We start from the raw sequence: 12983 nt of genomic DNA, 5'->3' as shown, positions 1-12983 counted from the left end.
AGAGATCCATCTGAAGGAGCTCCAAAGGCCTCTTCGAGTAAATGATAGTCGTGGGAGGGTGAGCCTTTTCATGTAGCTTTCCTTCGATACAAGCACTGCAAGCACAATCTTTAGCAAAACTAACATTTGTCAGTCCACGGACATGGTCCCCCCTGAGAAGAATTTGTAAAGATCTCATATTGACATGGGCTAAACGGCGATGCCAAAGCCATCCCACGTCAACTTTAGCCATTATGCATGTCGCGGTCTTAGTGAGTTGCTCTGAAAAGTTAATCACATAGAGACCATTTTCGACATGCCCAACAAAGGCTACTTTAATAGTCTTGCTCCACAAGAGGGCCACGGTATCAACATCAAAGAAGGTGGCAAATCCCATGAGCGCAAGTTGACGAACGGAAAGTAAATTGTATGCAAGGGACTCAACAAGCATGACCTTCTCGATCTTGAGATCATGAGAAATGACAACCTTGCCGAGTCCCAATACCTTAGAGGACGAGGCTCACCCCACTAGACGTTGGTGGGCATAGATGGAATCTTTTGCACATCCACCACCAAGTCCTTGCTTCCGGTCATATGATTAGTAGCTCCACTATCGAGCAACCATGATCCCCCACCGGAATCAAACACCTACACGAGATCAATGCTTGGTTTTATGTACCCATTTTGCAATGGGTCCTTTGATGTTAGTAACGAGGGTCTTAGGAACCCAAATAGACCATTAAATGTACTCATAAGAAGAACCAACAAATTTGGCATAGACATGTCCATCACTAGCATGGCATAACACATAAGAAGGGTTAAAGTCGCCGACTTTGTTGGGCAGAGTCGCATTGCCCTTCTTGGCATTACTACTCTTCACATTGTTCTTCTTCTTCTTAGAGGCACCCTCTCCCTCTTTGACAAAAGTTTGCATGAGAGGAGGAGGTCGTTTGGTCTTGTCATTCTTCTTCTTGTTCTTGGACATGGGTGCAAACCCAATCCCTTCCTTGGCCACAACTTCCTTTTGATTGCTCAAAAGGTCGTTGAGGTTCTTCTTGCCTTGTATGCACGACACAAGGGCTTTCTCAAGTTGCTCCTTCAACTTAGAATTCTCCTCAACAAGATGCACATGCTCACAACACGGGTTAGTAGCATTTGCATTATCGATTAAGACCATATGAGGAAATGTGGCTTTCTCCTTGGGTAGCTTTACTTGGAGTTGATCATCAGACTCTTTGAGGCTAGCATGAGCACCCTTCAAGACCTTGTGATCCTTGTCAAACTCCTCTTTGAGTCTAGCAAGATCAACTCCAAGCTTGGACTTCTCGGAGTTTAGCACACAAGAAACAACAAGAGCATGATCTAGATCTTTCTTTAGTTTAGCATAGTCATCATTGTGTGACTCCTCAAGAGCCAAGCGATGACCATGCTCTTCCTCAAGAGCATTAGAGAGATCTGATATCTCATCAGCATAGTCACGACTATGCCCCTCCATCTTAGAGATGGTGTCCTTGTGAGCCTCGATCATGTCATTGGCTTCACCAGGTTGTTTGAAGAGAGCAATGAAGTGCTTCTTGGATTTACCCTTAAGCTTACTCACAAAAGACTCAAACTCATTTTCCTCCACATTAGACCCCTCATGTTCATCAATGCAATCCGTCAAAAAAGGATTATTAATGATGGTAGTTATGATGTTGGGGGTTACCTTCTTGGTGGCTTTAGCCATGATGCACTTGGCTGTGATGTTCTCATTGGGTGAGTCGAAGAGAGACACCCGTGGAGTTGTCGCAATGGCAACGGAGGCCATGGCAACCGGCTCGCCGTCTTCATCATCATCACCATCCTCACTGTACTCTTCTTGTGCCACCAACCCCTTGGGAGGAGTCTTCTTGGTGAAGTTGCTCTTGTTGTTGAAAGACTTGGGCTTGTCCTTTCGGATGAGCTCACCACCATTGTCTTCCCTCTTCTCATAAGGACATTCCGCAACAAAGTGTCTCACATTGCCGCAATTATAGCACGTCCTCACTCGTTGCTTGACGTTCGCACCACTTGAGTGGTTTTTGTTGAAGTTGGGCCTTGTGTTCTTCTTGCTCCAAAATTGCCTTGAAGCAAGAGCCATGTGTTCATGATAGGCATACTTTGTATCTTCGGGGCTGCTCTCCTCTTCTTCCTCTTCGTCCTCTTCTTCCACACTAACCTTGGCCTTCAATGCAAGGTTGCGATTCTTTGCTGTTTGAGAACGTAACACTGCATTGTCGGCGGTCTTGTCCAAGATGCTCATGGCCACAAACTCGTCCAACACTTCACTTGAGGACAAGGTGTGGAAGTCCGGCCTTTGACGAATGACAGAGGACATTGCCTTGTGATAAGGCATCATGGCCTTGAGGAATTTGCGCTTGATCCAATTGTCATCTGTATCCTTGCTCCCATGATCTCGGAGTGAGACCGCGAGTTTGGTTAATCTCCGATAAAGCTCACGAGGTTCTTCATCTTCTTTCATTGCAAACTCATCGGCTTCATCTTGCACCACTTCATAGTTGGAGTGTTGAATGCTTGTGCTTCCCCTGTATAGGGAAACAACATGGTGCCATGCATCCTTGGCCATGGTGAAGGGCCGGAGATGAGCAAGATCTTCTGGTGGAATTTCATCTTGGATGATGAAGAGAGCATTCTCATTGAACTGATTATCCGCGGCTTCTCTAGGGGTGAAGTTGCTTCGGTCATGCGGATAAAAACCTTCTTCAATGATTCTCCAAAGGTTAGTATTAACATGGTTCAAATGATGCTTAAAGCGATAAACCCAAGAATCAAAGTCCTCATTTTTCACAATCTTAGGGGGAGGACTGGCATGATTCAAATGAGTGGAAGGAATCAGTCCACCATAAGTAAGCGGAGGTTCCACATGGGCAAAGATGCCGTTGCCAATTTTACCACTAGAAGAAGGAGCCTTTTCACTAGTAGATTCCCCCTTGTCGGAGTTAGCATCCGCCACCTTGTTAGTGGGATCACCCACTTTCAACGGTGCGGTAGATAATTTAAGCCCTTCTAAGAATTTATTAAACATGCTTTCAACCTCGGTCGTCATGGAGGTTTTGAATGTATCCAAAGCCACATTGAATTCCTCACGAGAGACCGCGGTTCCCCCATCGGTCGTAGACGAGACCGGATTCACACCGGAGTGCTCCTCCACACCGTCTACGGTGTCAACCATACTCTTCAGACAACAACATCCTTAATAAAGAGACGAGGCTTTGATACCAATTGAAAGGATCGATATAGTTTACTAGAGGGGGTGAATAGGCAACTAACAATTTTTAACTTTTCTTTACCAATTTAAACTTTGCATCAAGGTAGGTTGTCTAGATAAGCAACTAGGTGAGCAACCTATATGATGCAACAAGAACAAGTACACAAGCAAGCAAGGGATATAACACAAATAAGCTTGCACAACTAAAGGAACGAGATAACCAAGAGTGGAGCCGGTGAAGACGAGGATGTGTTACCGAATTTCCTTCCTTTTGAAGGGAAGTACGTCTCAATTGGAGCGGTGTGGAGGCACAATGCTCCCCAAGAAGCCACTAGGGCCACCGTATTTTCCTCACGCCCTCACACAATGCGAGATGCCGTGATTCCACTATTGGTGCCCTTGGAGGCGGCGACCGGACCTTTACAAGCAAGGTTGGGGATATCTCCAAAACTTAATTGGAGGCTCCCAACAATACCAAAAAGCTTCACCACAATGGAATATGGCTTCGCGGTGACCTCAACCGTCTAGGGTGCTCAAACACCCAAGAGTAAGAAGATCCGCAAGGGATGAGTGGGGGAATCAAATTTCTCTTGGTGGAAGTGTAGATCTAGGCCTTCTCAACCAATCCCTAGAGAATCAACAAGTTTGATTGGCTAGGGAGAGAGATCGGGCAAAAATGGAGCTTGGAGCAATAATGGAGCTTGGGGATAGAAGAGATAGTCAACTCAGAGAAGAAGACACCCCTTATATAGTGGAAGAACAAATCCAACCGTTATCCACCAACCCAGCCTGCGTAGCACGGTACTACCGCGCCAGGGACGCGGTACTACCGCAGGGGTGTGCGGTACTACTGTAGGGCCCCGCAGTACTACCGCCCAAGCAGCACAAACCAGGACAGCCCAAATGCACTGAAGCAGAGTTCGGTAGAACCGCTGGTGCGGTACTACCGCTCCCCCTTGCGGTACTACCGCAAGGCAAGGATGTTCTTGATTTTGAGAAGGCACAGACATATAAAAATACATCCGTGGCAATTTCCGCTGAGTTGGAGTCAATGCAAAAATCCGACACGGTAGTACCGTGAGCTAGGGGCGGTACTACCGCGCGGGGGCTAATTTTCGTGTTTTTACCCTTTTCTGAAACCTATTCGAGATTTGACCCTAGTTTGAAAATTTTCAAGATCTGACCCTTTTGCTACCACCAGGGACCATGGCGGTAGGGTATAACAGCCTACCGCGAAGGCCCCTGGCGGTAGGGTTGCATGCCCTACCGCCAAAAACCTCCTAAGTATTGAACACAGTGCGTGCTCATGCCTACCGCCAAGCACCTTGGCAGTAGGGTTGTGCAGGCTACCGCCAGCCCGGTTGGCGGTAGCGATGTTTCCTACCGCCAAAGTCCCTAGCGGTAGGCTGTTAGACCCTACCGACATGGACTCTGGCGGTAGCAAAAGGGTCAGATCTCGATTTTTTTTCAAACTAGGGTCAAATCTTGAATAGGTTTCAGAAAAGGGTCAAAACACAAAAATTTGCCCCGCATGGGGTGCGGATGTAAAAAATTACATCCGCTCCTACTGCCGCATAAGCTGTTGAGCCAGACCAGAACACATAGTACTACTGCACACCGGGCGCGGTACTACCGCGTAGGGCGCGGTTGTAAAAAAATTACATCCGCTCCTACTACTGCAGCCGCAGCAGCGCTTGGCCTGGGGCCACGGTACTACAACTCCAAAGGAGCGGTACTACCGTGGGCGCTTGCGGTACTACCGCGCCTGGGCTCGGTACTACGTACCGCAAGGGCCTGTGGTACTACCGCTCCTAGGAGTAGTACTACCGCATGCCCAAGCTCAGCCAACATGACAATTTGCATACATGAGAAAAGACGGAGGATGCTCCAAAGTGCCACAGGAAAGGCGGTGGAAAGAAGAAGATGTGTACATGATGATTCCACCCAAACCTTTCCAAAGGGGACCCCCTCTTAATAGTACGGCTTTCCTACGACTCAAATCCACCGAAAAGAAACATAGAGAAACGCCGTCTTCAATAGTCTTCGAGGGGCACCAAAATGTGTGGTGCCTAGTGATGAAATGTCTGAAATACTCAATGCACACGATTAGTCCACAAAAGCATTGTCATCAATCACCAAAATAACTATGGGATAAATATGCCCTTACAACCACTTCCTCGTATCTCAGCAGAAACTGTGCGGATCAGCTAATCACGTAGAAACCATCCTCTCCAAAGTACCATTAACACCTTCGCCTGCATGTCATCCAAAAATGTGCCTAGTAGCAGTTGCAGCTAGTCAGGGCCTATGCATCTGAAAGAACTTTCTGGTGGTAACTCCCATACTTTCCTCATTTCATGTCTAAGTGCTTTGCTTTTGGTACAGGCTACCGCCGCATGGAAGTCATCTTTCTCGCCACAACCACATATGTTGCATGTGGCATCCAACTCTAACGACATCTTCCACTTATTCTTCTTTGTGGCCAAAGTGTTGGTTGCAACCCGCCATCCAAAAATCCTAACTTTTGGTGGTACCTTCGATTTCCAGATGAGTTCCCAAATACTCCTATCTTTTGGCTCCCTCGATGAGCTAGATGGGGCCTGCAAAGTTTGGCCATGGACTCTTGTTGCCAGCTTATACGCACTTCTTACAAGTAGTTCCAAGCAATTATGACCTTCAAAGGTGAACTAGGGATAGGAATTTTGCAAATTTCATCCACATCAAATGGCTGGAAGATTTGCCTAATGAGCTCCTAATTCCACTCATTACTATCTGGCTTCATAAGCTGGTTCACCCAACGCAATCTGGACCTCCTAATGAAAGTTGCAGTCCTTAGGCCTTCTTGACGAGGGATCCACTGATCTCTTTGGATCTGGATGTTTGTGCCATCTCCCACCCGCCAAATTATGCCTTTCTTCAAGAGATCCAAACCAGCTTCAACTCCTCGCCAAACCAGTGACGCATCGGAGGCAAACACCGTGTCTAGAAGATTTTTGTGCGAGTAATATTTCGACTTTATTACTCTAGCACACAAGCTATTTGGGTTCTGTAATAGTCTCCAACCTTGTTTCGCAAGCAACACAATGTTGAACAGGTGTATATCCCTAAATCCAATACCACCTGCCCTCTTGGGTTGACTCATGCGCTCCCACGACATCCAATGCACTTTCCGGTGGCCCTCTTCACCCACCACCAGAAATTACAAATCAACTTCTCATACTTATCACAAATGTTTTTTGAGAGTAGGAAGACGCCCATAGTAAAGCAAGGGAGGGCCTGGACTACATACTTGACATGTACTTCCTTCATCCTTCGTCCTTCCCTTTGGAGTTGGGAGGGCCAAATACTTACTTTCAAAAGAAGAGGACACCACTCCCAGGGTTCTCTTTATTTCTTCCCTAGTCTCCTCTAGGCACTTCTCACTAAAAAGTAAAGAACATTTATTCCCGCTCGACAGTTGCCCCGTACCCCTTTGGAAGGAAGACAGTACCCTCTTCATAACTTTTGCCTACTCCATGGATGCCTTGAAAAATATTAGACTATCATCTGCGAAAAGTAGGCTTGAGATTCCTGGGTGTCAGAGTGCCCTCATTAATTTCCTTGTTCACTAGATTAACCAGACCATCCGCCACTAGGAGGAACAGATATGGGCTCAATGGGTATCCTTGTTGCAAGCCTCTAGGAGGGGTGAATGGTGCCAAAACCTCACCGTTGCATCTAACTGAGTAACTTACAGAGCGAACACACTCCATAACCCAGGCCGTCCATTTTTTACTGAAGCCCATCCTTAGAAGAAATCCTTCCAGAAATCCCCAATCGACCTTGTCATATGCTTTTGCTAAATCCAACTTATACGCATAGTGTGTGTCATGTTTATTCCTGCAATGCTGGATTTTATGGAAGCACTCAAAGGCTATCATTGCATTGTCCGTAATCATGCGCCCCAGGATGAAGGCGCTTTGGGTCTCTGAGATAATTCCGTCCATAAAAGGTCGTAGCCGGTTGACGTGACACTTCGAGATTACCTTGTAAATGACTTTACAAAGACATCTTTTTAGTGATTGTGGGTGTTTGCCTTTTGGGATTAGAACAATTACCGTATCATTTATTCCATCCGGCAATGTTCCACTCTCAAAGAAACTTAGCACGCCTCTCACCATATGCTTTTATTGAGTGGAGCAACCATCGAAAGGTCACTAGCCAATGAGCTCAACCAACCTCAACGCTAGCCGAAGCAACTGACATATGGCACAATAGGGAGGGGCCACTATCGGACAACGTCTCGGTACACAAAGCATGCAAAACATCCACTGACCAGAGAAGCACGAAACAAACCCAGACCCGGGTGAGCACCAGACAGATACGACAAATGGGATAGAATAAACACAATTCCATGTTGATAGCGGTTGTGCAAAACCAGTCAGATGAAACAACATGACTCCATCCGGACTCTGGCCGGATAGGAAAGAGCCAAAGTAAAATAGCCAGGCACAGTCCAAAGGACGTCGGCTCCGCAGCGTGCACAAATGCTCAAGCATGAAGAACGAGTCGGGTGTTGGGCGGGATGTTGTGCGGGATATCCAAGAGCGGTCTAAACAGACGCGCGAGCATGAACAAACGCCAAGCAAGACGACGACCTCTAACCGGTAATCCAAACATCAGACGCCCAGGACAAGCGAACGAAATGACACATGCGGGTCAAGGGCGATTTTGGAAATATACGCTAGAGGCAATAATATTTGTATTATTATATTTGCATATTGATAATTAAAGAGTTTATATTCTATGCTATAACTGCTATGATCCTGGAATATGTGATTCAGTGGAAAACTAATATGCACGTGTGAAATGATAAACGATTAAATAAAAGGTTCCTAGTCTTGCCTCTCGGACTAGCTCAAGTGTTGTTGATGATCACGTTTTTCGAATCTTAGGATATCTGTCGAGGGATGGACCCCGGGCAGGCAGCGGAACCCGGATCCTCTTCAAAAACAAACGGGGCTGGCACCGCCCCTCAATATCGACTCGCGCTCGGCCGGGTCGCTCGACCCGGCCAAGCCCCGCAAGACGGCCAAACTAGCTGACCCGGCAAGACACGTCGACTCGGCCCCAACAACTAGCGCAAGACAGCCGAACCCGGCACGACCAAAGCCTCCTCAACAAGCCAGCGCCACCTATGGCATGCTACACAATCCAGCCATGGGTCAACTCCTGTGCCATCCAAGCCATATGATGGGGACGAGACTTCAATCAACGATGACCGAGGCAACATTGCCCCGTCCATGCCTCTGGTCACCAGGAACGTGGCAACAGTGCCCCTCACCTACCCGTTGATGAGAGCCGGCGTGGCTACACTGCCCCCGCCTTCACCGCTAACGGCAGCAAGCGGGAACCTGACGGAGAGCACTGTACGCAACTTGATTCGGACACGACCTGACGATCGACAAGACGGCGCACAGTCCCCCTAGGCATGCGGTGACAGCGGCCTCTTCCGGCGCGAACCTATCTTGTTCGAGAAGGTGGACCTGTCTAGCGCGTATCACGCGTTGCTGGGCCTGCCCGCGCTCGCCAAGTTCATGGCGGTTCCCCACTACGCATACCTGAAGATGAAGATGCCGGGTCCACAGGGCCTCATCACCATCACCGGCGATTACCGCAAGTCCCTGGAGTGCGCCCGAGACGGGGCCAAGTTGGCCGAGTCGCTGGTCATTGCCGAGTAGCAGCGCCAGCTCGACCGGATCGTCGCCCTGGCAGGCGAGGCCTCCGCCGCGTCGATCCCGACCCCGGACCCGGCCGACGAGGCCGCCTTCAAGCCCTCCAAGGAGATTAAGAAAGTGAAGCTCAACCCAGAAGACCCCAGCTGCAGCAAATATGTTTTCATAGGCGCCCGCCTCGATAGCAAATAGGAGGGCAAGCTCGTCGACTTCTTTCGTGAGAATTGGGATATCTTCGCATGGACCCCCAAGGACATGCCGGGTATCCCGAGGAAGTACGACGATTTTCCGAAGAGAAGAGAAGAACCATTGGTGAAGAGGTCGCCAAGATTTTGGCGGCCGGCTTCATAATGGAAGTGTTTCACCCCGAGTGGCTGGCCAACCCAGTCCTCGTCCTAAAGAAGAACAAGACCTGGCACATGTGTATCGACTACACCAGCCTCAACAAGGCCTATCCCAAGGATCCAATCACCCTCCCGCGGATCGACCAAGTCATCGACTCGACCGCCGGGTGTGAGCTCTTGTCCTTCCTGGACGCTTACTCCAGCTACCACCAGATCAAGCTGGACTTGGCCGACACCCTAAAGACGTCCTTCATCACGCCCTTTGGGGCGTATTGCTACATCACCATGTCGTTCGGCTTGAAGAACACCGACGCCACCTTCCAGCGCTGCATGCAAAAATGCCTGCTGCCGCAACTCGTCGCAATATCCACGTATACGTGGACAACATCGTGGTGAAGACCAAGCAGCACCTCACACTCCTCGACGATTTGAAGGAAACATTCGCCAACCTCCGCAAATACAAGGTCAAGCTTAACCCGGAGAAATGCGTCTTTGGAGTCTCGGCCGGAAAGCTACTCGGCTTCCTCGTCTCGGAACACGACATTGAGGCGAACCTGGAGAAGATCAAGGCCATCCAGCGCATGAGCAAGCCGGCTCAGCTGTGCGATGTCCAGAAGTTCACCGGATGCTTGGCCTCGGTCAGCCGGTTTCTAAGCTGGCTGGGCGAGAGGGCGCTACCCCTGTACCAGCTGATGAAGAAGGCGGTCCCGTTCGAATAGAACGGCAAGGTAGACGAGGCCTTTCAAGACCTCAAGCGCATGCTCTCCACCGCACCAGTCCTGGCCGCGCCGACCAACAAGGAGCCGCTGTTGCTCTACATAGCCGCGACTTCGCGGGCAGTCAGCACGGTGCTAGTGGTCGAGCGACCAGAGAAGGGCAAGATCCAAGCCGTCCAGCGCCCAATCTACTACCTGAGCGAGGTGTTCTCCATCTCCAAGCAGAACTACCCACACTACCAGAAGATGCGTTATGGCGTGTACTTCACCGCCAAGAAGTTGAAGCAGTATTTCCAAGAGCACGTTGTCACCGTGGTCAGCACGACGCCTATCGAAGAAATCATCGGGTGCCAGGATGCCTCTGGCCGGGGTGCCAAGTGGGCGATCCAGCTAGCCGGCAACACCATCCTCTACGAGCCCTGCACCACGATCAAGTCCCAAGCCCTGGCCGACTTCCTCGTCGACTGGACCGAGACCCATTACTTGCCGCCGCCTCCCGACTCGACGCATTGGCGCATGCACTTCGACGGGTCCAAGATGCGACTCGGCTTGGGGGCCGGCATCGTATTGTCGTCCCCGAAGGGCGACCGGCTCCGCTACGCACTCCAGATCCAATTTTCCACCTCCAACAACGTCGTCGAGTACGAAGCCCTTGTGCACGGCCTCCGGCTTGCCAAGGAACTTGGCATCTGACGCATCCTGTGCTACGGCGACTCGGACCTGGTGGTGCAGCAGTGCTCCGGCGAATTGGACGCCCGCGACTCCAACATGGCAAGCTACCAGTTCCTCGTCCAGAAGCTGTCCGGATCCTTCGAGGGCTGCGAGTTCCTCCACGTCCCGCACGCAGAGAACGGAGCAGCCGACATGCTCGCCAAGATCGCCTCATCGGAACAACCATCCCGTCCGGTGTCTCCCTCGAGCACCTGCGCAAGCCGTCTGTCAAGCCATCACCGGACTCCGAGTCCATCCACGTTCCAGATGACCCGACCGCACCTCAACCTGGCCCGGGGACTACTGGACCCGGCCCAGGTCCTGCTCGGCTGAACCCGGCCACCATCGCCCGTACCCGGCCGTCTCCATCCCCGACCCGGGGGCTGCTCAACCCGCCTCGGGGTCTGCCGACTCAGAACCCACCTTGGTGGCCGTCTTCGCCATGGTTACGGCTCCATCTTGGGACCTCCCAATATCAGAATTTTTGGAGAATGGGGTTATCCCCATGGACGAGACCAAAGCCCGGCAAGTGCAGCGCCGGGCGTCCGCCTACAACATCATCAACAACGAGCTCGTCAAGTGCAGCTCCACTGGCGTGTTCCAGCGTTGTGTCAAGCAGGAACGGGACATCGACATCCTCCTCGACATACATCAGGGCGAGTGCGGGCACCATGCCGCATCACGATCCCTAGTAGCCAAGGCATTCTGCCACAGTTTCTACTGGCCCACGACCCTCCAAGATGCCGAGTCGCTCGTCCTCAAGTGTGAGGGATGCCAGCGCTTCAGCAAACATAGCCACCAGCCAGCGTCAGCACTGCGCACCATACCGATCACCTGGCCCTTCGCGGTCTGGGGACTCAACATGGTGGGACCCTTCAAAACCGCTCGAGGCAGCATGACGCACTTGCTGGTGGCAGTGGACAAATTCACCAAATGGATCGAGGCAAGACCAATCAAGAAACTGGACGGGCCAACAGCCGTCCGGTTCATCAAGGACATAGCGGTGCGCTACGACATGCCTAACATCATCATCACCGACAACGGCACCAACTTCGCCAAGGGCGCACTCAAGCATTACTGCTCCGTCTCCGGCATCCGCCTCGACCTGGCCTCCATTGCGCATCCATAGTCCAACGGGCAGGTCGAGCGGGCTAATGAACTCATCTTGTTCGGCGTCAAGCCGTGACTCATCGAGCCACTCATCCGCTCACCCGGCAGCTGGCTTGACGAGTTGCCAGCCGTTCTCTGGAGTCTACGCACCATGTTGAATCGGTCGACCGGGTTCACCCCATTCTTCCTCATCTATGGAGCCGAAGCCGTCATCCCAATCGACGTCAAGTTCGACTCGCCGCGCGTCGCAATGTACACCGAAGCCGAAGCTAGAGAAGCACGTGAAGATGGCGTCGACCTGCTCGAAGAAGCATGCCTCCTGGCACTTAGTTGCTCGGCCATCTACCAGCAAGGCCTGAGGCACTACCACATCAAGAAGATCAAGACCCTCGCGTTCCATGAGGGCGACCTCGTCCTCTGACTCGTCCAGGAGCATGCAGGCCAGCATAAGTTGTCCCCTCCATGGGAGGGCCCATTCATCATGAGAAGGGCCTTGCGCGACTATAACGCCTACTACCTCATCGATGCACGCAAGTCAAAGAAGCTCAAGAAGGACACCGCCGGTGAAGAAACGACCCGGCGATGGAACGCGGAACTCCTTCGCCCGTTTTACAGTTAGCCACACAAGCGCATGTATCGTCACCTTTTGTAAACGCATGAAACTATGGGGTCCCCGAACGAGACTCGGGGGCTGCCTTCTGTCGACCAATTTATTGTGTCCCTATTTTCCCGCATCACTATAACACTGAACCTGGCCACCGGTCCGACTCGCTCGACCCGGGGGCTCGGGGGCTCGCCGGCTCGGTCACCACCCCGCTGCCTTACTTGGTGATTCCTGATAAAGTTAGGATGCCGCGGTCCCCAACTTCACCCTAAAGCCACAGATCCAGCGTTGGCTGTCCGCTGGCAAGCACAACGGGCCAAAGCTCCTTTAAGGTTCATACACTAAGTCAAAGGCTGTCGGTTCGATCAACCCGGCCCACCATTCATCAAATAAACAGCCACACGACCGGCTGCTCGCCAACCAGCTTTGGCAGATTGCCGCCAGCCGGCCCAGTGGGTGTTTCGCTCGCGCTCACCATTTCGAGGGACCCAAGTCCTACGCGCTCCTCTCGAAGAACCAAACTCCTTGTCACGGACCGGAGCCTCGGCCGCCTGAGTC

This window comes from Triticum aestivum, chromosome 3A, assembly GCF_018294505.1.
Source record: "Triticum aestivum cultivar Chinese Spring chromosome 3A, IWGSC CS RefSeq v2.1, whole genome shotgun sequence".
Classification (NCBI taxonomy): domain Eukaryota; kingdom Viridiplantae; phylum Streptophyta; class Magnoliopsida; order Poales; family Poaceae; genus Triticum; species Triticum aestivum.
The sequence above is the reverse complement of the archived record's forward strand: the minus strand, read 5'-3'. Positions refer to the sequence as shown.